Genomic DNA, 27,700 nt, shown 5'->3' on the forward strand with positions numbered 1-27,700 from the left:
TGGCAATGAACATTGAAGGTTGAGGACTCAGGCTCAGACCCACTGGCAAAAATTCTGCTCTGCTCCTGGGTTGTTGAAGGGGCTAGAAATGTGTATTGGCTTCTTAGTTTTTTGTGACAAAAAAAAGCCCTACAGAGGGCTTTTGGAGCATGGACCAGAACATCAGAAGACCTGGGTTCCATTCAGTCTTGGCCTCTGAGTTACTCACCATAGAAATGTGTATGTTGTCCTCTTCTGTCCAATGAGAGATTTAGACAGGATCTGTAAATGCACTTTCAGCTCAGGAATTGTATAATCGTATCTACTAGTACCCCTGCCTGGGTCCTATTTTAACATGTTAAAATGAGGGCTAAGATGCTTTTTTAGCTGTCAACTTAGCCTAGGAAATCTAGAAGAATTCTTAAATCCCAAGCCTGGAATTCTTATTTATTAGGCCATTGTGGGTATCATTTTGGTCATCCTTCCTGCCACATCAATAGTGATACAGCGATTACATTTCACTCATTTGAAAGCCCACTTTAGAGGACCCAGCTAGGAAATACTTCAATGGACCTTGAAAAGACTAAGCCAAATTAGGTGGTAAGGGGCTGAATTGTTCTGGTAGAATGGGGGAAGGGGGAAAGGCAGCCATGCTTATATATCCTATGATTAGTCAGGCAAACATCCTTCTCTGAAACGATTTGCTCCTCCATGGAAATTAAAAATCATGGGTGTGCGTTTTCAACCAGGACCAAAGCTTTTCTTTAAAGGTTCCTACTTGGTAAGAAAAGCTGATTGCAGGGACATTTCACACTGTTGGTATCCGACATCTGTTTTGCTTATTAAAAGAGGCCAAGAGGGAGGAAAGAGGAAAGGAAAGAAAGAAGGAAAAGAAGGAAGAAGAAAATAGCAAAGAAGTAAGGAAGGATGAACAATATATGGTTTAATTGTATTTTGGCTATATCTTGGCTCTTTCTTGCTTAGAGCTAATTTGGGCAGTTGAATATCATAAATATTTATTGAGTTTATTGTATAAATTCTAAATTGAGAGGTGGCCTAAATATAAAGTTACATATTTCAAAGCCTTTACATACCATGTCCAACCAACTTCTTCAGAATTATTTCATGTTATTCCTCTTCATCATCCTCTAGTCCAGCCAACTTAGTCTTCTTATTGTTCCTTCCATGTTTCTATGTCCCATTTCTATCCCTTCACACAGGTTATCTCTATTTCTGTAATTCATTCCCTCAGCCTCTGAGAATCCCCACTTCCCTCAGAGTTCAGCATACATGCCATTCTCTTTCCTGATATCCCCACATACTAGGGCATTGTGGTATGATGGATGGAGAAATGGCCTCAATTCCAGGCAAGTCTTACCTCTGACACACACTGGGCATGGGATTCTACATAAGTCATTTAGCCTCTCAGTGTTCTGGGAAATTCTCTAATACTGTAAGTTGAAGAAAAATACTTGTATATATTAGTAGAGGAAACTCGCTTACACCAATGAAATTACAGAATCACTCCCTATCCCCCTATTTTGCAGATATGTAGCAGGAATAATCAGAAGGATGCCTGCATGAATGATGAGTCCCTCCATATCCATTTGATAAAGGTAGAAACCTGTAGCAGAGAGAAATGGATATGGGGATGCACTGTAACCTCTTGCATCAAGGTCAGATGCCATGTTGGAAAAATGCATTAACAAATTGCACCTAAGTCTCAGGAAGATGGATACTTGTCTGGCAGAATTATTTCCTCAATGTCCTGATCAAAGTTCTATACCCTCTTTTGGACTGCTCAGCCTCGGGCCATTTTTCCATCTTTCCCTTAAATTTCCAACAAAGGAGGGATGGGGAAAGAAGAATGATATGGAGATGTGTGTTACAATGGGACTTTAATTGTAATTCTGGTTCTATCACTGAATTTTTGGATAATTTTAGGTAGATCATTAGATCCTCTGAAGCCTCATTTGATTTTTCATTTATAAAAGAGGGATTTGAAATAGATGACCTCTAAGATTCTTTCTAGCTCTAGGACTGACCCCAGGAAGTTTCCTTTCCTTCCCCAATGGTTCCCCACTCACTTCTGTCTCTAGAAATAAGAACTTGTATCAGTGACATATCAGTTAGTGATCCTGAGAAATCTGTTACTCTACCCTTGGTAGCTACCACTGCTCATGAGTTTGGGATACACTTCTCAGTTTCTTCAGAATCATATCACATAAGAGCATTGAAGAAAAACTTTATTTTCTAGCAATAATCAGCTTTTATAAACCAGTTTTAATGCACAGCTGATAAATATTAGTTTCTTTTTCTAATGAGTAATAGCCAAAGGTTTATCATATATAATTCTTCTGTAGTTCTCTTCAGCTCCTTTTTTTTAGGTTTTGCCTAGGTCTAAGAGGGGTACACTGAGGATCTCAGCTATTATTCCTGCCATTAGGACAGGAGTTGTTTCATATATCTTTTTGTATCGTCAATGGTTAGGACTGTACCTGGAATATAGTAGAGCTTAATTAATGCTTATTAATTGAATATTCATAAAGTGGAAGAAAATACAAATATATCATTTATATTTATGGCTAGGAGAAATTTCTTAACTACATGAAAATTTCTTTAGCCATTTTTCAGTCATGATCCCATTTGGGGTTTTCATTTCAAATATGCTGAAAATGATTCATCATTTCTTCAGCTCATTTTGTAAATGAAGAAACAAAGCAAACAAGTGTCTTGCCTAGGGTTATATGGCTAGTAAATGTTTGAGGCCAGATTTGAAATCAGGAATATGAGTCTTCACCGTAGGGTGCTGTGCCACTATGCCACTTAGATGCCTTGTATAAGAGTTAGAATTGACAATAAAAGTTAAAATAGACAAGTTTAATGACATGAAAATGAGACTTATCCACGTAGAAAAATCAATGTAGCTAGAAAAAGAAGTGATAGTGTACATTGGGGAAGATGGAGTGAATGTTTTCGTTGAATAATTCTAATAAAACTATGATCTTGAAAATATATAAGGAATTAACAAAAAATATATAAGAATAAGAGTCATTTCCAAATAGGTAAGTAGACAAAAGGTATGAATGAATAGTTACGAGACAACACCAGATTATTGTAAATTATGTGAAAGATTGCTCAAAGTTATAGTGAGAAATGAGAATTAAACCAATTCTTAGCTTTTACCTCCCAATTAGGAAGTTGGTGAATATAAAAACAGAGAGCAATAATAAATGTTGGAGAAACTATATGCAGTGTGGGTAGATTTGCTAATAATTCTGGAAAATACTTTGGAATTTTGAGGGGGAAATGATTAAAATATTAATATCTTTTAAAGACATAGAGATGCCATTGTTGGATATATGCCCTAGGGCTATCAAAGACATAAAGAAAGCTGCTATATATACTAAAATATACATAGCAGTACTTTTCTGGTAGCAAAAAAGGGGAAACAAAGTGAATGTCCACTGATTGAGAACTTACTTATTAAATTATAGTTGAAAACATAATAGAATATCAAAACAGTATAAGAAAAATGAGTATGAGTAGTAGGGAAAACTCGTATGAATTAATACAGATTGACTTAAGTGCAACTAGGAAAATAATACATACAAGGACCACAATGATGCAAATGAAAAACACAATATAATGAAATAAAGTATAATTATAATAATCTTGCTTATAGAAAAGAATGAGGAAATGCTCTTCTGTGCTTTCATTGGAGACGTGAAGGAATAGGGTATAGAATGGTGCATATGCTGTTAGCATTAATGTGCTGATTGACTTTGTTTCATTATTTCTTTTCAATATTAAAAGAGAAATATTTTCAAAGATTGGGAAAGGGAGGAAGCATAAATCCATAAATGACTTAGTATTTTAAAGACGTCAATAAAACTTTTTTTTTAAAATAGCCTACTACAAGCAAAATGTGGTCAACACACACTGACTGCTCAATAAGTGCTTATGTGACTAATTCTATGGAGGAGAGAACAACAATAATAATAATTGCTGACATGTATAGAGTATCTTAAGTTTGCAAAGTACTTTACATTATCTTGTAAGATCCTTTCAACAATACTGCTATATAAGTGCTCTTATTATTTCCCTCTTACAAATAAGAGAAGTGTGGTTTAGAAAGCTTAAAAAAGTTGCCCATGGTAATAAGTATATGAGATTGGATTTGAGCCCACAGCTTCTTGATACCAGGTCCATCACTACCCACTGTAGTCTTCTGTCTCATAAGACAAATGTGGAACTACTTGGTAGAGAAAACAATGGAGAGCAAAGTATCTCAAACTGAAGTGGAAATCATTATCTTACCCTTCCACCTCTACCAAAGTCCACCTTTCTTCATAATTTCTTCATTTTTGTTGAAAGTCCCATCATTCTTCCATTCACCCAGTCATCTTCTCTGCTTTTTCCCTCATCTCATCTAATTATCACATCTTGTTGATTCTATCGTCATGACCTTTTCATATGTATCCCTTTTTCCTCAAATAGTCACCACTTAAGTTCAGTCCCATGTCACCTCTCACTGGTAACCTTACAGTAACCTCTTTTTTTTTTTTTTTTAATAGCCTTTTATTTACAGGATATATGCATGGGTAACTTTACAGCATTAACAATTGCCAAACCTCTTGTTCCAATTTTTCACCTCTTACCCCCCCACCCCCTCCCCTAGATGGCAGGATGACCAGTAGATGTTAAATATATTAAAATATAAATTAGATACACAATAAGTATACATGACCAAAATGTTATTTTGCTGTACAAAAAGAATCAGACTCTGAAATATTGTACAATTAGCTTGTGAAGGAAATCAAAAATGCAGGTGTGCATAAATATAGGGATTGAATTCAATGTAATGGTTTTTAGTCATCTCCCAGAGTTCTTTTTCTGGGCATAGCTGGTTCAGTTCATTACTGCTCCTTTGGAAATGATTTGGTTGATCTCGTTGCTGAGGATGGCCTGGTCCATCAGAGCTGGTCATCATATAGTATTGTTGTTGAAGTATATAATGATCTACTGGTCCTGCTCATTTCACTCAGCATCAGTTCGTGTAAGTCTCTCCAGGCCTTTCTGAAATCATCCTGTTGGTCATTTCTTACAGAACAGTAATATTCCATAATATTCATATACCATAATTTATTCAGCCATTCTCCAACTGATGGACATCAATTCAGTTTCCAGTTTTTAGCCACTACAAAAAGGGCTGCCACAAACATTTGTGCACATACAGGTCCCTTTCCCTTCTTTATAATCTCTTTGGGATATAATCCCAGTAGTAACACTGCTGGATCAAAGAGTATGCACAGTTTGATAACTTTTTGAGCATAGTTCCAAACTACTCTCAAAATGGTTGGATTCGTTCACAACTCCACCAACAATGCATCAATGTCCCAGTTTTCCGCATCCCTCCACCAATCATCATTATTTTTTCCTGTCATCTTAGCCAATCTGACAGGTGTGTAGTGGTATCTTAGAGTTGTCTTAATTTGCATTTCTCTGATTAATAATGACTTGGAGCATCTTTTCATATGACTAGAAATAGTTTCAATTTCTTCATCTGAGAATTGTCTGTTCATATCCTTTGACCATTTTTCAATTGGAGAATGGCTTGATTTTTTATAAATTAGAGTTAATTCTCTATATATTTTGGAAATGAGGCCTTTATCAGAACCTTTGACTGTAAAAATATTTTCCCAGTTTATTGCTTCCCTTCTAATCTTGTCTGCATTAGTTTTGTTTGTACAAAAACTTTTCAGTTTGGTATAATCGAAATTTTCTATTTTGTGATCAGTAATGATCTCTAGTTCTGCTTTGGTCATAAATTCCTTCCCCTTCCACAGGTCTGAGAGGTGAACTATCCTGTGTTCCTCTAATTTATTAATAATTTCATTCTTTATGCCTAGGTCATGAACCCATTTTGATCTTATCTTGGTGTACGGCGTTAAGTATGGATCAATGCCTAGTTTCTGCCATATTAGTTTCCAATTTTCCCAGCAATTTTTATCAAACAGTAAGTTCTTATCCCAAAAGCTGGGATCTTTGGGTTTGTCAAAGACTAGGTTGCTATATTTGTTGACTGTTTTATCCCTTGAACCTAATCTATTCCACTGATCAACTAATGTATTCCTTAGCCAATACCAAATAATTTTGGTAACTGCTGCTCTATAATATAATTTTAGATCTGGTACAGCTAAGCCACCTTCATTTGATTTTTTTTCATTAATTCCCTTGAAATTCTTGACCTTTTGTTTTTCCATATGAACTTTGTTGTTATTTTTCTAGGTCATTAAAATAGTTTTTTGGGACTCTGATTGGTATAGCGCTAAATAAATAGATTAGTTTAGGTAATATTGTCATCTTTATTATATTTGCTCGCCCTATCCAAGAGCATTTAATATTTTTCCAATTGGTTAGATCAGACTCAATTTGTGTGAAAAGTGGTCTGTAATTTTGCTCATAAAGTTTCTGATTTTCCCTTGGCAGATAGATTCCTAAATATTTTATATTATCAGTAGTTACTTTAAATGGAATTTCTCTTTGTAACTCTGACTGTTGGATTTTGTTAGTGATATATAAGAATGCTGATGACTTATGTGGGTTTATTTTATAACCAGCAACTTTGCTAAAGTTGTGGATTATTTCTAATAACTTTTTAGTAGAATCTCTGGGGTTCTCTAAGTATACATCATGTCATCGGCAAAGAGTGATAATTTGGTTTCCTCATTGCCTATTCTTATTCCTTTAATCTCTTTCTCAGCTCTTATTGCTAAAGCTAGCGTTTCTAATACAATATTAAATAGTAACGGTGATAGTGGGCAACCTTGTTTCACTCCAGATCTTATTGGGAATGGTTGCAGTTTGTCTCCATTACATATGATGCTTACTGATGGTTTTAAATAGATGCTGCTGATTATTTTAAGGAAAAGTTCATTTATTCCTATACTCTCAAGTGTTTTTAATAGGAATGGATGTTGGATTTTATCAAATGCTTTTTCTGCATCTATTGAGATGATCATATGGTTTTTGTTAATTTGGTTATTAACATGGCCAATTATATTGATAGTTTTCCTAATATTGAACCAGCCCTGCATTCCTGGTATAAATCCTACTTGATCATAGTGTATTATCTTGGAGATGATTTTCTGTAGTCTTTTTGCTAATATCTTATTTAAGATTTTAGCATCAATATTCATTAGGGAGATTGGTCTATAATTTTCTTTCTCTGTTTTCAGCCTACCTGGTTTAGGTATCAGTACCATGTCTGTGTCATAGAAGGAATTTGGTAGGACTCCTTCATTCCCTATTTTATCAAATAATTTATATAGCATTGGGGCCAATTGTTCTTTAAATGTTTGGTAAAATTCACATGTAAATCCATCTGGTCCTGGGGATTTTTTCTTAGGGAGTTGTTTAATTGCCTGTTCTATTTCTTTTTCTGAAATGGGACTATTTAAGCAATTTACTTCCTCCTCTGTTAGTCTGGGAAGTCTATATTTTTGGAGGTAGTCATCCATTTCACTTAGGTTATCAAATTTATTGGCATAAAGTTGAGCAAAATAACTCCTTATTATTTCTCTAATTTCCTCTTCATTGGTGGAAAGTTCTCCCTTTTCATTTTAAGACTACTAATTTCATTTTCTCTCTCCTTTTTCTAATCAGATTTACAAAGGCTTATCTATTTTATTGGCTTTTCATAGAACCAACTCTTAGTTTTATTAATTAGTTCAATAGTTTTTTACTTTCAATATTTTTAATTTCTCCTTTTAATTTTAGAATTTCCAATTTAGTATTTGATTGGGGTTTTAATTTGGTCTTTTTAGTTTTTTAGTTGCAAGCCCAATTCATTAATCTTTCTTTCTCTGTTTTATTCAAGTAAGCCTCTAAGGATATAAAATTCCCTCTTATTACCGCTTTGGCTGCATCCCACAAATTTTGGTATGATGTCTCATCATTGTCATTATCTTGAGTGAAATGATTAATTGTATCTATAATTTGCTGCTTCACCCAATCATTCTTTAAGATGAGATTGTTTAGTTTCAATTACTTTTGGTCTATTTCCCCTAACTTTATGTTGAATGTAGTTTTTATTGCATCATGATCTGAAAAGAAAGCATTTACTATTTCTGCTTTCTTGCATTTAATTTTGAGGTCTTTATGTCCTAATATATGGTCAATTTTTGAATAGGTTCCATGAACTGCTGAGAAGAAAGTATATTCCTTTCTATCTCCATTCAATTTTCTCCAAAGATCCAACAATTTGTTCCCCTGCCTCTTAAATCTCTCTACAATCCATCTTCCACATAACTGCCAAAATGATATCCCTATAGTATAGCTCTGAGTAAATCATTCCCCTGCTCAAATAAAATCTTCCTTATTTGGTCTAGATTCAAATACAAACTCATCTGTTTCTCAAATACCATGCTCTGTTTCCCATCTATATACCTTTACATAAGTCTACCTTCATTCTAGAATGCACTAACTCCACAACTTACAATTGCTAGTTTCCTTCAAAACTAAACTCAAGTATCAACTTATAAATTAGTTTTTTCCTTGATTCTCTCTAGCTCCTAGGGTTTTCTCCTCTTGTTGTCTCATATTTATTTTGTGAGTGTATATACATTTTATATATCCACATATTCATATGTTTTCAAACATACATTTGCCTAAAAACATTCTACAGAGAACTTGCATAATGGTCAAAAGAAGTGATACAAGGACCTTCTTAAGGTGTCTCTGAAGAACTTTGGAATAATTTGCATGATATGGGAGATGCTGACAAAGGACTGACCCATATGGCATACACACACCACACTGAAGAAGGCACTGTGCTTTAGGAACAAAATAGAATTATAATAAATCAATAGAAATATAAGATGAGCAAATTTAGAGATTTCCATTCCTAATGTTCACACGGACTATTTATGCCTGACTTGTGGTACAACTTTCCCAACTTGTACTAGTCTGATAAGCCATATTATACCTTGACTCCAACATAGTGATATCATTTTTAGCCCTCTTCAAGAATGAAGAATATGTATGTATGTATATATATATATATATATATATATATGTATGTATATGTACACACACACAGATATGTATGTATGTATGTACATGTTACTTCCCTGTGAAAATGTAAGCTCCTTGAGGGTAGAAATTATTTCACTTTTAATGTTTAGCACTTAGCTCAGTATCTGGCATATAGTAATTGCTTAACAAATGTTAATTGATTATTTCTCTTCCTCATCCAAAGTATTGGATCTGATTGGTGTGGATGAGCTTGGAGAAGCTCAGAGTTCTTGCAAGATTTTCTGTGAAAGAGAAATTATGAATACATTTTGAGGGGTGTGAGTATAGTTATAGGAGATAAGAAATTGAAATCAAGAAAGGATTCTAAAAGTTTCCCTGGTACTCCACTTGGACTTCATTGTAGTTGACTTAAGAAAATAATTTATGTATGAAGTTTTATCAGGCAATACTACTGTTTGGCAATAAAATAATCTCCATTCTGTAAACAAAGAGAGATTTTTGCCGCTCCAGAGTTACCTAGATATACTTTCCAGTGATCATTTAGAATCCAAATCTTTGAAGAGTGGCAGCAGTGGGAACAATGAAATAGTACTGTATTGGGACTACCTGAATCTTTTAAATATTGGGATTATGGGATCATAGATTTAAGGTTAGAAGAGACCTCAGCTATTAAATGCTATTAAATGACAGAAGCAATATTTGTAGTTTTCCTAACTCCAAGGCCAGTGCACTCCATTATTTCCCTAAGCTCCCTCTAACCTTTTGCCCTTTGCAAGATGAAGGTGTTGGTCTATATCATTGATTCTTAAAGAGTGATGCAAGGAGTCTTGAGGGTCCCTGAGACCCTTTTTATGAATTGCCTGAGGTCAGAACTATTTTCATGATAATACTGTTATTTGCTTATCAAAATATCCCTTTCTTTTTCAGTAATTCACATCTATAAGGCCAGATTTTCTTTATTTGTTTCAACTAAAATAACATATTGAGCTAGATCTAATGAAGAAGTAGTTATGAAAAATAAGCCAGACATTAAGGAGATTTGCAAAAATATAAAATAATAGCTAACATTTATATAGTACCATAAGGTTTATAAGGTACAGTATGCATGTTATCTCGCTTAATCCTCACAATAATCCTATGAGGTAGAAGAGGAAGAATCTAAGGCAGAGTTTGAACTTGGATATTTCTGACTCCAAATCTATAGACTGTGGTCTATCTAGCTGCCACCCTTATGAAACACTTCAATTCTTCTCACCAATTTTTTTAAATTTGGGAACATATAATTATTTTTTCATAAAATTATTTATATTAAGATGTAATAGATTTATAATTTTAAATGAATAAATATTTTGACATGTAAAATCAGTTTTTCTTTCTAATAAGGTGAATGTTATAAGATATACCTGACATAAAAAATATTTTTTGAGATCCTTTCTTTCTTGCTCTCACTTGACTTCACATTCTGAGACCAAAATTTTGAGAACCACTGGTCTAGATTATATCTATGGTCCCTTCTAACACAAAAATGACTCTCTCCAATTTTCCATTTCATACCTCTAAAAGGATTGTATCATTAGCCTAGTTAGAAACCAAGGAGCTGGAGATAATGATTGCTTTAGGGGTTTAAAAATTCAAAGACTAGTAAAAATGATGGTAGAAAATAAAAGGAGGTAACAAAAAGGACAACTTCCATCCAAGTCACAAGACAAGTGACCTAGGCCCCACCAGGCTATGAGCTGATGGGAGACCAATTATTCAAAGCCAATTTCTTGTTTTTGCCAAGACATAGTATCATTGGGAAATCCCTGTAGCTGTCTGCTTTCGTGGCCAGAGTAATTAAGAGGGGCTAACAGGGCAGGGAAAAAAAGTGTGACAGGCCCAACTGACTAGGACCAAATAAGCAAGTTATTGAGCCTGAATACTATAGTTAAAAGCAGATAAAATCCTGTGTCATCCTGCTGGCTGGACAGGAAGCAGTTTAGAAGGGACTTTTGTGACTGACGTGATTCAATGGGGAAAGGAGTTAAATTTCAGGCCCCACTGATCTCTCAGACTTCAGCATGAACCACATCTTATTCCTTCCTTCTGAAGGTGGCTGTCACATAGTTCTTGCACCAAATCCATGTGCTTAAGGCTTTAGGAGAACCACTTTGATCCTCCCTGAGAGCTTATTTTACTCTCTCTTCTGAAAAAAACTTGGTTATCTGATTTCTCAGCACACAACAGATTACAAGACTATAGAAGGAAGGTAAAGGAGGATACTATGGACAGACACAACTGAAAAATAAGATGTGACAGCATCATAAAGTCAGAGGACTAAGATTATAGACTATGTGTAGGAATTATAAAAGGATAGCAGTCTGGGATCATTTATAGTGTAGGGGTAAATAAACCTATAGAGCTTTTAGAACCCTTGAGAGCAAATTCTCAGTCACAGTAAACTACAATAATTGATATACTATGATTCTGTCATCTCCTTTCCTTCCAACTTTAGTTCTGAGAAAAATAATTAAATGTATACTGTCATTCCTGAAAACAGATGTGTCAGTTGATTAACCCATAACCTCAATTACCTTTCCCTCAAGTGTGAAAAATATATAGGAGTGATTATCTTCCTATATTAGAATTTAAGTTCAGTGAGGGCAGATTTTGTTTGGTTTGCCTGTATTTGTATCTCAAGTTCTTAGCATAGAACCTCATGTATAATAAATGCCAAATAAATTTTTATTTTCATTCATTCATTGATGTTCCTAAGAATAACAATTCACATTTCTATAGGGATTTAATTTTTACAATATCCCTTCTTTTAGGGATTGTGATAACAAATACTAGTCTTATTATTTCCAATTTATAAATAAAGAAATTGACATTGAGAGAGATAATGAGACTTCACTGGACTCATAAAGCTAGCAAGTATCAGAACTGGGAGTAAAATTCAGGTCCCTTACTCCACGTACAACATTCTTTCTATTATATCAGTTGACTTTCTCTGACTTTGAGGTGTCAATAAATGGTTAAATTAGGTTCAGTATAGTTCATTTATAAAGGCAGGCAAGTGTGTAATACATTTTAGAAAGATTGCTATAAAAATAGCTACTTTAAAAAGAAAGTTGTAGTGCTTAAGGACATAAGCTTTCATTCATTATCTTGGAGGTCCAATGATATGGAACACCTTATTCCCTGACGATTCTGGGATAGATGAGCCATTCTGTATTAGACAGAGCCCTAATGTTGCTACCAAGTCCATTCATTCCACACTCTGGAGGCCGAGATCACTCCACTGTGTAGGAATTAGGGGCATTGTGGGAGGGGTATATTTGAGCTCTGACATGACAAGAAGATGTAGGAACACCAATTACAAGAGGCCTTGCTGAGATCAAGCCATGGAAATCCTTGAATCTCAGAATTGGGAATCAGAAGTCATCCAGTTTAACCTGTAACTATATAGGAATTCTTTATATAATAATGTACCTAACAGGTGATTATTTAACCTTTTCTTTAAGACTAAGACTACCTCCTGGGACAATTTTGCCTTTTTTGAGTGGAATCTGCCTCTATTCAATCTCTACTCATTATTGCTATTTCTTTTCTTTGAGACTAAGCTGAACACATCTAATTCGTCTTCCAGATAGGTCTTTAAATACTTGAAGACTGTGACCATACCCTGCTGAGATTTCTCTTTACCAGAGATTTGTACCCCAGCACCTTCAACTGGGCAGCATGTTATAGTCAACAGTATTTTCAGAGAATCTGGATTCAAATCAAATTTCTGTGTTTATTGAATATGAGACTTTTCTAAAATCTCTGGGCTTCTTTTCTCATTTATAAAATGAAGATATTATTCTTAATTATCTCTGAAATCCCTTTCTGCTTAGAATGTGGAATCCCATGAACTAATCCTTTTATGGATATTGGGAATGAGCGTCTATAGTGGGCATCCTGCACCTTGTGGGAATCTGACAGTGTGACAATGAGAGTTGTTTGAGGAAGGAAAATGTTTATTACTTTTCCTAAATATTTCTGATCTGTCTTTGTGCTAGCCATTGGTTGACTGGTTTGGAATGAAAGAGAAGAAGATTCTAGGACTATGATGTAAGCCATTAGGAAGGACTGGGGTCAGTAGAAGTAGCTGGTCCCAGATTGTTCCGGAGACCTTAGAGTCAAAACCCTGAAGATTTCTTGTTTCACAACAGTGGCACTCTTGACCACTGGCCCTTACCTATAGTTTACTGAAGAGGGATTATTTCTGGATCCTGCTAAGGAAGAAAGATTTTTCTTTCATCCTTATGAAACAAGCACTGAAATTTCCTTTTGAATGTGTCTGATACTTGCCAACTCACTGCCTCCCCTTATTCAGTCCTAAAGCTGTGACAGGCATCGAACCTCACCCTACTGATTAAGAAGACTCCCTGTGGCAAAACACTGTGCACCCTACTCAATCACTTTTCCACCTCCCCAGAGCTGCTAGAAATGGAATTTTCCAGAGTCAAAAAAGTAGCAGAACAGGAGTTGGCTTCTTAAAAGGAAACTTTTCATCTTTGGGAATGAATACAAATCAAGCAAATCCAATATATCCCAAGTTTGATTGCTTAGAACTCATTCATTGTCAGAGTCCTTGTTCCAGAGTTTAAAACCAAGACCTTTTTTGTTGATACAAAGAATTTAGCATCTTCTGAAAGAAAATAAGTGGAAAATCACATTTAGGCCAAAATCACAACAAAATAGAAATTGAACAATTTTGCACCAAAAGATTCTTTGCATGTGGAAAATGAGGTACAAACAAATGAGAATAAGTTTGAAACCAAAATGATGAATTAACAGAAAGAAATGAGAACTGAGGAATCACAGAATCAAATAATTTCGTAATTGGAAAGGACTAAAAAGTCATGTAGTCTGGTCTATACTTTACAAGGAATGCCCAAGTGGTAATTTAGCTTTGGCTTAAAGACCTTAAGTGAGTGGAAATCTTTTTTCCTCCTGCTCTAATTGTCTTAAGCTTGCTTGATTGTTTTGGAAGGTGTTATTTGCTTTTCTTTTTGTAACCTCTGTCCCTTTGGTTTGGAACTCTCTTCTTATTGGTGGCAATGAATTCAATCAATAAGTATTTATTAAGTACTTTCTAAGTTTAAAGCCCTGTGGTAACTACTGGGGATACAAAGACAAAAGAGAAAGGGTCCTTGATCTTATGTACACACACACACACACACACACACAGAAAGAGAGAGAGAGAAACAGAGAGACAGAGACAGAGAGAGAGAGACAGAGACAGAGACAGACACTAAATACAATGCGAAATGCGAATAGTAACCTAGGGATGGGAAGTAAGCATGAGGAAATCAGGAAAGAGCTCATGTAGAAAATGGCACTTAATTTGAGTCTTGAAGGAAAATGGGAATTCTCAGAGGAATAGAAGAGTCATGGGCACATTCTAAACAAAGGGGCATAGACAATGTGAGCTAGTGAAAGGAGTGCCATGTATGAGAAACAGGAAGAATTCCAGTTTGTTCTGGACTATATATTTTCCGAGCCTGGAAGGTTAATTTGGGGCCACGTTGCAAAAACTTTAAAATACCAAATAGAGTTTATTGTTTATCCTATAGGGGATGATGAACCACAGGAATTGATTGAGTAGGAGAGTAACATAATTAGTGCTTTAGGAAAATTATTTGTTGGCTGTGTGGAAGATGGATTAGAGCAGAGAAATACAAGATAGGTGTGTTAAAATTATATTTTGTTTTGGTTTCTCTGAGTACCTCTCCTCATAAGTAAAATAGCTAGTATAAGGTAATAATAGGGAAAAGTGATATTGCAGGGGGAAACAAAAAAGTCACTTATAAATTGTCCCATAAAATAAAGGAGCATAATTGTGACTTTAAAACTTTCTTATAAATTAGGGGATCATAGGAGTCACTAGAATCTATTTTATAAATTAACTAAGATCATACCGCGTCATTATGTGCTAAATTAGGGAAGGCTTTAGGTTAGGCTTTACTATAAGGGTCCCTTGGTCCTGCTAAGAACAGCAGAACACCAGAAAAGCTTTATGCTAATGAACTAACCCTAAAATGTTGCTGATAACTTTAAGATGATAGATATGTAGATAGATTAATAAAATAGCCCCAAAGTGCCACATATAAGAATTAGTTCATTACCCTAACCTCCAAAACCCTATAAAATGAACATATACCCCTAACTCCTGCTCCATAAATACTACTCCATCTGCTATTCTGCTCATGTTTTGTTAAATCTGATCCATAGTTACATAAGTAACTATGGCTCTCTTCCTTATCCTTCTTTTCCCCAAAATGTCTATTCTCTTCACTACCCTATGCTCATCCCTATGTTGCCTTTCCTTGTAGTTCTTTTCTTATTTGGTTCTGTACTCTCCAGTAATAATGCTTCCATTATTCTCCCCTTGAGGCCATCTTGGTCTTTCCCCACAAATATCCAAAAACCAGAAATGTCTTCCCTTGGCCACAAGCCTGAGGGACCCTCCTGAGGGCCCATCTCCCTAGTCATAAATTGAGAAAACTAGATCTGAGACTATATGCTATTTATAACCACTCCTACTCTTCAATGAGTTGGGAACAATGAATTCATGGGCTGAAAACAAGGGTGGATAATGACTTTGTATTCCCTTTCAGGGGATTCCATCCCTCTGTCCCTCCCCCACCCCCAATACTTTTTTCTGGGTTGCAATCAATCTATTAGCAATTGCATAAATTAATTGGCAATTTAATTGATGCATTTGGTAGGTTATTCTATGGGAAATAGCTTTGGCCAGCTAATTAACCAGGCGCATCTTGAATTCCATGGAGTGTATTGTTGAGTCATTGGAACTGGCTTAGTAGGAGAGTGACATAGTTAGACCTGTGCTTAAAGAAAATCCCTTTATACTTGATATAAAGTAGGGATGCCAATTAGTAGGCTTCTGCCCTATTCTAGATGAGGAGTTATGAGAGCCTGGACTAGGGTGGTAGCTATTGTTTTTAAACAGCAGCATACTAACCTATTAATTTCTATTCATTGTTCCTAATTCTGCCTCCAGATCTATACGGCTATATATAAAACGTCTGTTTGCTAGACATTTATCAATCTGAAGATATCTAGGATATCCCCTTCAATGTTCTCTTCTTGAACTTAAACATTCTTTAAAGACTGATGAATATTACTTTCCCTTTGTTTTTTTTCCTCCCTCCTTCCCTTCCTTCCTTCCTTCCTTCCTTCCTTCCTTCCTTCCTTCCTTCTTTCCTTCCTTCCTTCTTTCCTTCCTTCCTTCCTTTCTTTTTCTTTTCCTCCTTCCTTCCCTTTTTTGAGTATTCTTGTCCAAAATTACTAATATAGAAATATTTTCATGATTACATATGCATAACTTATATTAGATTGCTTACCATTTCAAAGAGGGGGAAGAAGGAGGAGGGATGTAATAGAGTTTGGAATTCAGATCTTTTAAAAATGTTTAAGATGTTTTAATATGTAATTGGGAGGAAATAAAATATATTTTAAAAGAAACTAAACATTCTTAGCTCCTTTAACAGATGAATGAAAGAATGAAAAATGATTTATTAAGTAATTTTTAAAAAGTTAACTTTAAAAAGTTCATTAGAAGACTTCTCACACAGATAGGAAGAATAGCCAATATTCTTATATATTTCTGGGATTTTGAATTTTTTATTATTTTCCTGGCCAGAGAATTACCATGTAAAAGCTGGATTAAACAGAGATGGGATACATGTAGGTGGATACCAGTAGAGCAAGCCAGAGGGAATTTAAATGGGTCAAGAGTTACTAAACTTTGGGAACCACTGCCATTAGCACTGAAGGCAGATAGCAGGGCAGCAGCTGGAGTAGAAGAAAACTGAGTAGAGACAGGCTTTGACCTTTAGCTAAACCAAGTAGTTGGGGGTTATCTTTTTTCCTAACTTCTTATCCCTTTTTTTGTTCTTCTATATGGAGATTTATTTATATTCAACTTTAGTTCCAATGGCGGTTTGTCCTTAAGTTTGATTCATTTAGATAAAAAAATTAATTCTATATTGTCTTGCTAAATATGACCTTAAATAGGATCAGAATATACTTGGGGGGGATGTTTTGAAGGGGGGTTGTACTTCACAGACTATGGATACCAGAAACCTTCCTTGGGAGGTTAAAAGATCTTGAAGATTATCAATCTATGATCCTAGAACTCTCCTAAGGAGACCTCAAAAGCTTATACTTAGCTTTTATTAGGAAAACAATTCTCAAAATGTGGTCTGGGGACCCCCAACCTTTTCAAGGATTCTAAGAAATCAGAAACATTTTCATAATAATACTAAGATCAGGTGGCAATCTTGGATTGAAATCAAATCCAGTCTCAAACCCTAATTTTGTATTATCCTGCTTAAGTCATTTGACTTCTCCCCACCTACCTAATCTGGAAATTGGGGATTATAATATTACCTACTTTTCAGAGTTTATTTTTATATGCATATACATAGATAGTTATAGATTGATAGATAAAACATGAGAAAATATTTGTAAAGTACTTCACAAACATTTAAGTGTTTAATTTCTAATATGGAAAGTATTAATAGCTATAACTATATATACAAATACTAATTGTTAGGATTGTAAAGGAGGCCTGACACAAAAATATTTGAGAACCACTATTCTAGAAGAATGTGCTAGTTGGAGCCAAGATGCAGCTAGAGGTATGAAATGCTGACTCAAGCATGCTAAACTCTACCCCTCCTTCATCCTAATTTTTTCCCCTCAAAGGAGGAAGGAATATAGCAAACAATCTTGCCACTAAGTGAGTCCCCAAAAATGAGGTTTAGAAAATTTTCATCATGTTCTCTTTCTGCTTGCGATGAGGGAAGTCAGGGCTACACAGTGACACATTGTGATACAAGCTTACTGTGTGCAAAGCCCTGTTCTAGTTCTAAGGAAGCAGATTAAGGAAGCCCTAAAGCTGCCCATAACCATTAAAGAGAAAAAAGACCTATAAGAGGTTTCAGCAGCAAATCAAATTGGAAAATTACACAATCCTTGAGGTGCAGTAGTAAAGCAAGACAGGAACAAATCTTCTTTAATGCCATTTCCACTGATAAAATTCATATCCATGTTGGCATTGAATGTTTTGACAATTCTAAGAAATTTGTGTGAGAACTTTCTTTTCTAGATCTTTAGTAGCTATGGCTAAAGTTCTCATATGACATGATTTCCTTACTTCTCACCCTCCTTTTTAGTACATGTTTCAGTTTCTTTCAATAACATAGTATCCAGAGATGGAAATAGCACTCTAGAGATGATCTAGAGATCAAAATATAATGCAACAGAACTATAGCTTCCCTTATTCTGGACACTGTCTCTCTTATTGCATCCTGGAATCACATAAGTTTTAGGTTGTTGTTGGAGACTTCTACTAAACTTACATAAATTTCCCAAATGTTCACCCCGTCTCCCTTTACCATATGTCTTACATTTTTTGTTGTCTGGAACTATGATTTCCATTAATATTAAAGTCAGGTGTGGAAATGCTATTCCTTGATTGAGATCAGGCTCTCATCTCTAATAGTCACACAGTGTTGTCTGGAAACCAGAGAGATTGTGAAAAATGACTTCTTTGAACACCTACTCTCTTCCAGTCCATATTAATCAGTTTGATATTTTACATAAATCACATAGGGTTAATTAGATAAGATAGCTTCTTATAGTAGGCTTTTATAGTAAATCTCAAAATTCAATGCAATATTCACTACTTGTTTACCAGTTATGAAGTTCTTTTGTGCAATCGCAAGAATACTGACAAAGATATCTTCATCCTGTTTCACTCAAATTCTATATTCAGTATTAATGTGAGTAGGGTGCTTTGATTCTTTGCAAAGTTCCCCAACTTATGTTTGTACCTTTGGTCCACTTTTTCTTGTTCAGTGTAAGCAGGGGACTATTATATGGCCACTCAGTCTTTAAAGATGTTTCATGTTTCACCCAACCTGTCATCCCTTCCTCCCTGCTGATAAACCATTTTTTTGGCTGATACATCATTTTTGGCCCACAAAACAATGTCTATCAACCAATGGAATTTTGTATTTTGTATTGCTTCTCTGGCATGTAATGTATAAAAACCAGTATCAAATTCTTTAAAAACAAGGTCCTAGTGAACAGGAATATCTCAAATCATGAGAAAGATCTATGTTCCCCCTAATTATAGGGAGCCATGGACCTATACAATTCTATTGGCTTAGAACTCTACCTCAGTGGTTTTTCTTGCAGACTGGACAATTTCAGACCACACAGGCTCACTTATTGTCACATTGCTAATATGTGTCAGCCTATCATTTGTCTGCCATCACCACATTGCTTCTCTTGAACTAATATCAACTATAATAACTCACATTTAGATTAACATTTTGTTTACAACACTCCTGCAAAGTTTTTTATCCTCACTTTATGGAAGAATAAGCTGAGAATTGCAGAAGTGGTAGGTAACTTGATCGAGTTTACAAAACTAAAAAACAGAATTAAATCTAGTTCTCTTCAGACTCCAGGTCCAACATTCTTTCCACTAATCCCCATTGTTTCTATGCTGTATTTAATGCAATTAATTTTCTTTTAAAAGAAATGGTGCCTTGCACTGGCCTTGTTAAAAATTTGCCAAACCATATCCAGTTGTAGAACCTTAATTTTATTCCCAGTTAAACTATGTATTGATAGCTTTAACTCATTGTTCACATATATTGGAATCTTTTTGATTTGTAATCACATCATCTAAAATAGTAGCTTTCTCTCCCATATTCATATTAGTGGAAAATTTGATAACCTTGTCATCTATTCCTCCACTGATAACCATGTGATCCAACATTGAATAGAACAGAGCTGAGGACAAGGCCCTATTGCTACCACAAGGGACCACCTGACAGAATGACATTGATTCTTGCTTTATGATCGATGGTGGGCTTGCTTTTCTAACTTTTATTTTTAACTAGGATATGGTATTTTTTTCTGCAGACAAAATAAGTGTAAAAGGAATTTGAACAATAAATGGGGTCCTTTTGGCATCTGTTCCTGTGGGGTTTATTCACAGGAGTACCAGAACTTAGAGGAAACATCTTTCAATATCTCAGAATCAACATGTTTGGAATCTTGGTCAGACTTAGAAATATCTTCTTTTGATTTGCTTCTGTCCAGCCACAATTCCCTTTAACTACTAATTGCAGACATTTTGCCATCTAAAGATTATCTTGAAAAGTCCCAGGAGTGTTGATCTTCTAAAGGCCTATTCCAAGAGATTTCCACAACTAAATGATTCCACAAACCTCCCCTCCCCATCTCCTGAGTATAGCCCTTTTTAGTCTGGATTCCTGAGTTGTGATTGATGCTTTTACCACAGAGTAAATTGTGGGGCACTTTGAGAAGCCAGCCTTTGGCCTGGCCAGGGTTCCTGTGCCTGGCCTCTGCTTTTTTCCCGTTTCTTCCTCATTCTTTTTTAACCTAGTCCTAGTATTACACTACCCATGACAGCAATCAATAACCTCCTTATTAATTAAATGACACTTTATAAAAGCTACTCTCCTGGGGTTTCAAGCAAGGGAAAGTTGGCGAACTGTAAAGTTTTCAGTAATCATTTAAGAAAAAAAATGCTGTTCATCATCTTTATGGCAGATCACGGCCACAGGAGTTCAATCCATCACACCCCCTCAAAGCAAGGACGGCTAACAAGGTCCCTGTCACATTGGGTGAAATATACAGGTATCAAGGGAGCCTTTGAATCTACGCCAATAGTGACATTATGGGCAACACCCAAAGCTATCATCAGCTATTTAGGAAGTCTTAAGTTCTTTTATTCCTTCATGTTGATGGGAGGGAGTAGGGCTGGAAATGACTTTGAGTGGTCAAGAAGTTCTATGGATAAGGCATCTGATCTTTTATTTGGGGAAGTCTATTAAAAAAGAGTGTAATTTGTGATAGAGAAAGATTCTAGCAAACATAATAAGCTGTAATATGGTCTTTCTATCATTGTCCAACTTCCTTGAACCCCAATAATGACCTGCTTTGGCTAGAGGATGCATCTACTGTTGAAGCCATATCTGTTTACTTTCATTTATTAATTTATTTTATCAATTTATTGTTTAGTCTTATCAAATAAAAGAATTAAAGAAGGTGAAAAATGACACACTTCAGTCTGTATTCGAACAGTATCAGTTGTTTCTCTGAAGGTGGATAGTATGCTTCATCATTAATCCTTTGAGATTGTCTTGGATCATCATATTGCTGAGAATCTCTAAGTCATTCGTGGTTTGTTATGGTACAATATTTCTGCTACTGTGTACAACTTTCTCCTAGTTCTGTTTATTTATTCTTGCATTAGTTCATGTAAGTACTTCCAGGTTTTTATGAAATCATCCTACTTCTCATTTTTATAGCACAATCATATACCATAGCTTGTTTAGCCATTCTCTAGTTGATGGGCATCCCTTCAAGTTAAATTCTTAACTACCACAAAAATAAGTGCTAAAGATATTTTATACAAATAGGTTCTTTGCCCCCCTCCTTTTTTGGATGTCTGTGAGTTGTAGATCTAGTGCTGGTATTGCTGGATCAGATGGTATACACAATTATTTAGCCCTTTAGTCATATTTCCAATCTGCTTTCCAGAATGGTTGGATCAGGTTCACAGCTCTATTAATAGTGCATTAGTGTCATAGTTTTCTCCTGTCTCCTCCAATATCCAATATTTTCCCTTTTTGTCATAATTGGCTAATTGGCTAATACGATAGGTGGTGTATCACAGTTGTTTTAATTTACATTTCTCTAATCAGTATTGTCTGAAAGCATTTTTAAACATGACTATAGATAATTTTGATTTCTTTGAAAACTGCCTATTCATATTCTTTGACCATTTATTAAATGGAAAATGACCAATGAGGCTTTTATCAGAAATACTTGTTGCAGAATTTCAGTACCACCACCCCCAGTTTTCTGTTTTCCGAATAATTTTGGTTTTCTTCGTTTTATGTTTGCAAAAAACTTTTCCATTTTATATAATCAAAATTATCTCATTTTACATTTTGTAATGTTCTTTATATCATCTTTGGTATTAACTTCTTCCCTAATCCATAAATCTGACAGAACTGTTCCATGTTCTCTTCATTTGCTTCTGGGGTTACCCTTATGTGTAAATCACATAGCCATTTTGCTTTTATATTAGTATACAATGTGAGATGTTAGTCTATATCTAGTTTCTGCCATATTATTTTATAATTTTCCCAGAAATTTTTTCAAATAATGAAAAAAACTTGGATTTTTAAGTTTATCATATATCAAATTATTTTGGTCATTTACTACAATGTAAATAATACCTAATCTGTTCCACTGACCCACCACTCTTTCTTAGTCAATACCAGATTGTTCTGATAATTACTCCTTTATATTGCAATTTGAGATTTGGTAAGGTTACACTACCTTCATTGACATTTTTTTCCATTAATTCTCTTGATATCCTTGAGCTTGTGTTCTTACAAATGAATTTTGCTATTATTTTTTCTAGATCTATAAAATAATTATTGGTACTTTGACTAACATGACACTGAATAAATAGATTTAGATAATTTTTATTATAAAGGCTCAACTTACCAATGAGCAATTAATATTTTACAATTGTTTTGATCTGACTTTGTGTAAAAAGTATTTTATGATTGTGCTCTTAGAGTTCTTGTGATTGTCCTGGCAGATAGACTTCCAAATATTTTATATTGTTTACAATTATTTTAAATGGATTTTCTCTTTCTATTTTCTTGCTGTTGGACTTTATTAATAACATATACAAATGATTATGATTTATGTGGACTTATTTTATTATCCTGAAATTTTGCTTGTCTGTTTACTTTGAATTGTAAGAGCAGATATAGAAAAATGTCATTAACTAGTTTACAGCCTTGAGAATAAAATATTTTGTTTAATTAAATATGTTAGCTTGAGGTTAATGAAAAACCTCTTCCCATTCTGAAAACTGTCATTATCAGTCTTTCTAAAGGATATTACTAGACTAAGAAATTTTGATTATTAAGAATACAGATAAGAATGGAAAGATATATAGGAACTGATCCAAAGAATGATTAACCAAACACACACACACACACACACACACACACACACATACACACACACACCCACACACACAATGAATACAACAATGTAAGTAGGAAGGAACAATAACAACTAAATCAAAATAAAACTTAGCTTCATAGTTAGAAATGTACCTCCATCCCTTCTTTGAATGGTGCACATAAAACACTTCATATAATAAAAAGCTTGGTTGATATATTGTTTTGTTATGCTAAATTTATTTTTCCTCCTTTCTTTCTTATTTTTTTAAAATTAAAGGTAGTTTTCAATACATGGTTGTGGAGGTGGGGCTGGAAATCTATGTCAAGTAAAAATATAAGACATCAATAAAAATTATTTCTAAAGGAAATTAATCCATTTTTTTCTTGCTTTCATCACTAGATGAGAGTGAACAGGATTGAATCTTTCTTTGATGACCCAGGATCCAAAAAGGCCTAAATATCATCATTGTTAAAGCTAATTACTCTGGCCCATTCTACTGGTATAGATAGTTGGACTGAATCAGTTGAGCCTGAAGCATGTGGAAATTGCTTTAAAAAATCAATTTGTTTCCTGGCAGTTGTTTATTTCTCTCTAATAGCACAATCTATGTGCACAAATTCACATCTGTTTCCTTCCTTAAAAATAAAATAAAATCACCCAAATAAAGTGGGTGTTCATTGTAGCCATTAACAATCTAACAAGCTAGCTCTGTTTTTGTGAGTTCTTAACTAGGCTTGGACTTGCCTTTTTTAGGCCCTAGCCTTTCTCTCTGACAATAAAGCTGCTCTCAGTAGGGTTGGGCAGAACAAAGAAACTAAGAGCCAAGGAACACTGAAAATTGCAGCAAACTCCCATCCAAAGACCAAAAGCAAGTTTTCTTAAGCATGGGACAGTCTGAGCTATTCCAGCTGATTTAGTAGCAGCCTTCAGGCTGAGATCCCTTGTTTGGAGTCCCTGGAATGGAAATGATTCCCTGCAGGAAGGGGAAAAGCATTTAAGTCATCAGAACAAGTTTTTGTTCAGAATGATAGTGTGTGGCTGGATATATTCCTCTCTCCCTCTGTGGGAGAGATGAAGAGAAAAGGAGTAATGGAAAAGAAAAAAAAATGGAGACAGTGAGAAGAGAAGGGGGGAAAAAAGAGGTAGGTAGGAAGAAAAAGGTCAGAAAGAATATAATGAGTGGGTGGGTAGGTGGGAGCAGAATAAGTCCCAGCCTTAGCATTTTTAGTGGCTCAAGTGGATGTCTAAATTGCTAAATATTCAACAAAATAGCCAAACCAGGGTCCAGAAAAGTAAAGGGAATGAGAGGGGAATAAAAACATCCTTATCAGAGTCTGAGTTTTCAGTCTTCTGTTTTTAGTTTTTTAAGGCCATGCTCTTAAAAAAATGAAAGGAGAAATACCCATGAGAAGAAAAAAAGAGAAAGCAGGGAGAAAAGAGAGGAAAAAAGGAAATAAAAATGAGAAATAGAAATATATAAAAAAGAAAGATCTTATGAAGAGCTGTACCCTATATGAAATGTGGCTACTTTCTTTATCTGGATATAACAATAATAATATCAACATTAATAATAATCATAATTGTTATTATTTGAATTTCCAGGATCAAACACAAAATTCTGTTATTCAAAGTCCACCAGACCCTCGCCTCCTCCTGTTTTTCCATTCTTTTTATATATTATTCCCTATCATATATTCTTTGATCCAGTGATACTGGCCTCTTGGCTATTCCACAAATTAGACTCCATCTCTCTGCTCCAGTAAATTTTTTTTTTTCCGGCTTGCTCCAAGCCTAGAATGCTCTCCCTTCTCAGTCATACCTACTGACTTCCTTGATCAGCTTTACTTTTCAAATAAAATCTCATTTTCTACAGGAAGCTTTTTCCAACCACTCTTAATCCTAATGATTTCCTTCTGTTAATTATTTTCTATTTATTCTATATGTAACTGATTTGTACATATTTGTTTACTTGTCTCCCCATTAGATTGTGAGCTCCTTGAGGATAGGGAATGTCTTTTGCCTCTTTCCTTGCGCTTAGAACAGTGATGGTACATATTAGGCATTTAATAAATGTTTATTAACTATTAATATTCAATAGCAATAAAATATCATTCATAGTGCTTCAAAATCTACAAACCACTTAACATTCATTATATCCTTTGATCGTCACAATAATCCTGTGAGCTAAGTGCTTCGATTTGATGCTTCCTGTGTTCCCACTCTCATTCTATTCCAGAAATAGTATTAACTTAAAATTTTGTGGTACTTTAAGTCTTACAAAGTACTTTCCTCATAGTAGAGGAAGTCCTGTGAGATATATAGCCATGTTCCCCCCATATTATGAAATAGAGACATTGGAAAGTAAAATGATTTCCTTCAAGGTGACAGCAGGCAAGTTGTGTTCAAATCTAGGCCTCCTAACACCAAGTGAAATGTTTACTATTATGTAATCTCTCCTACCTCCAACTAACTCTCCACAATTCTGGCAATCTGGAAAAATTCTAAAGAGGATTCATTCTAAACTAGTATATATTAAGCTGGTTGTTTTTCGTCTTCAACATTCCCACCCACCCAAAGAGTAGAGACTTTTTTGATTAATTTAGCAATGACAAAGTTGTAGTTTTTCTAATGGATCCTTTAATAAGGCATAAAACCTCCAAAGAAAACAAAAGCCACATATCAAAGTATAGAAATAGCAATTTATGTACTACAGACTTTTGATAACTGATTTTATTATGGTCTAAGCTAGATCGGCAGAGATGGTAAAATGGCCTTTTCCTTTCGATTACTTGATTTGGGAGAAACTACTTCCTTTTTGACTACTTATCATATTTTCTCCAATTCCTTCCTTTATTCTAGGAACTGGGTTAAGGGGCTTTCATGATTTAGATGAAATAAGAGACTGAGCCTCGGAATCATAGAATCTCAAAGTTGGATGGCATATCAAAGAGCATCTAATCCAATCCTTGTCTAACTAAAATTTTCTTATACAATATGTCCCAGTGTGATAATCCTTACTTCTCATTGAAAATTCTAACATAGAGACAATCAACCCTTTCAAAAGCAACTCATTCTATTTTTATATAACTCCAATTATTAGAAGGTTTCCCCTGACATCTAGTCTCAATTTATCTTTTTTTTTTTTTCAATTTCTAACCATTTTCCTTTAACTTTACTCTCTGAGGCTAAGCAGAACAAGCTTAATCCCTTTTTTAAAAAAAAGTTGCAATTTAATGTACACTCAAAAGAGAGAAAGAGAATAAGAGAAAGTAAGAGAGAGACAGAGAGATAGACAGTGAGAACATATCCATATCCAAAGTATAACAAAAAGAGAGGATTCTATGTGAAGTAAAAAATCTCTACTATATACAACTTGCTTTTTTTTAAAGGACATAATAAATTCAACATGTTATTCTCAAAGCTGTCCTACTTGTCTGTGTTTTCCTAAGATCTACCTTATGTATTTTTGGTTCATTTAAAAAAAAAACTTCAATGACTCTTTGATCTCATTTTTCTTTTGGCCATACTATTGAATCTTTTGAGTTGTTTTAATTTTCATTTCTCTAATTATTTGTAATTTGGAACATTTATTTTTCATATGGCTGTTGACCAGCTTAGTTTTTTTTCTTTTGAGAATTGCCTATTCTTATACTTTGATCAATTGTCTATTGGAGAATGGCTGTTGTTCTTAAATATATAAATTGATTCCTTATTTATTTTGGCTATTATACCTTTATTTCCCAATTAATTGTTTTCTTTCTCATTTTCACTGTTGATTTTGTTTGTGCAAAAAAGCTTTTCAATTTATATAATAAAAACTTTCCATGCATCTTCTTTAATCCTCTCTGTAGCTTGTCTAGTCATGAAATGTCCCCTATCTAAAACTTGAAAGGCATTTTCTACCCTTGATGCTCTAATTTTTTAATTACACGACATTTATATCTAGGTCATATATTTATTTGGATTTTTAAAGTGGCTCTCTTTTCTTTGTTGTTCAGTCATTAAATCATGTTTGACTCTTATTGATGCCAACGATCAAACTGTCCATGGAGTTTTCTTGACAAAGATACTGGAGTGGTTTGACATTTCTTTGTTCAGTAGTTTAAGGCACACAGAGGTTAAGTGATTTGCCCATATAGCTAGTAAATATCTGGGATCAGATTTGAAATCAGGTTTTCCTGGCTCCAGATTAAGCACTCTATCCACAGAGTCATCTGGCTGTTTCCATCATTGTTGCTAGTATTTCATTTTGAAAATTTGAGATTTTCATTAATTACATTGATTTATGATTTTTCTCCTTTGATTTTTCTCTCTGATTTAGTTATAAAGGCCATGTTTTTCAGCCTAAAAAGAATTTGGTGGAATTCCTTCTTTCCCTATTTTTACAAATTGCTTATATAATATTGAAATTAATTATTCTTCAAATATTTGATTGATTTTACTTATAAATCAATCTGATCCTAGGTTCTTTATCTTTGGAAGTTCATTTCTGACTTATTCTATTTTTTTCTTGAGATTTGATTATTTGCTTTTTTATTCTATTAATTTGGATACTTCTTGTAGCTTTACATGGAATATATTTAAATTGTGCTTT

Source organism: Sarcophilus harrisii, chromosome 2 (genome assembly GCF_902635505.1).
Source record: "Sarcophilus harrisii chromosome 2, mSarHar1.11, whole genome shotgun sequence".
Lineage (NCBI taxonomy): Eukaryota > Metazoa > Chordata > Mammalia > Dasyuromorphia > Dasyuridae > Sarcophilus > Sarcophilus harrisii.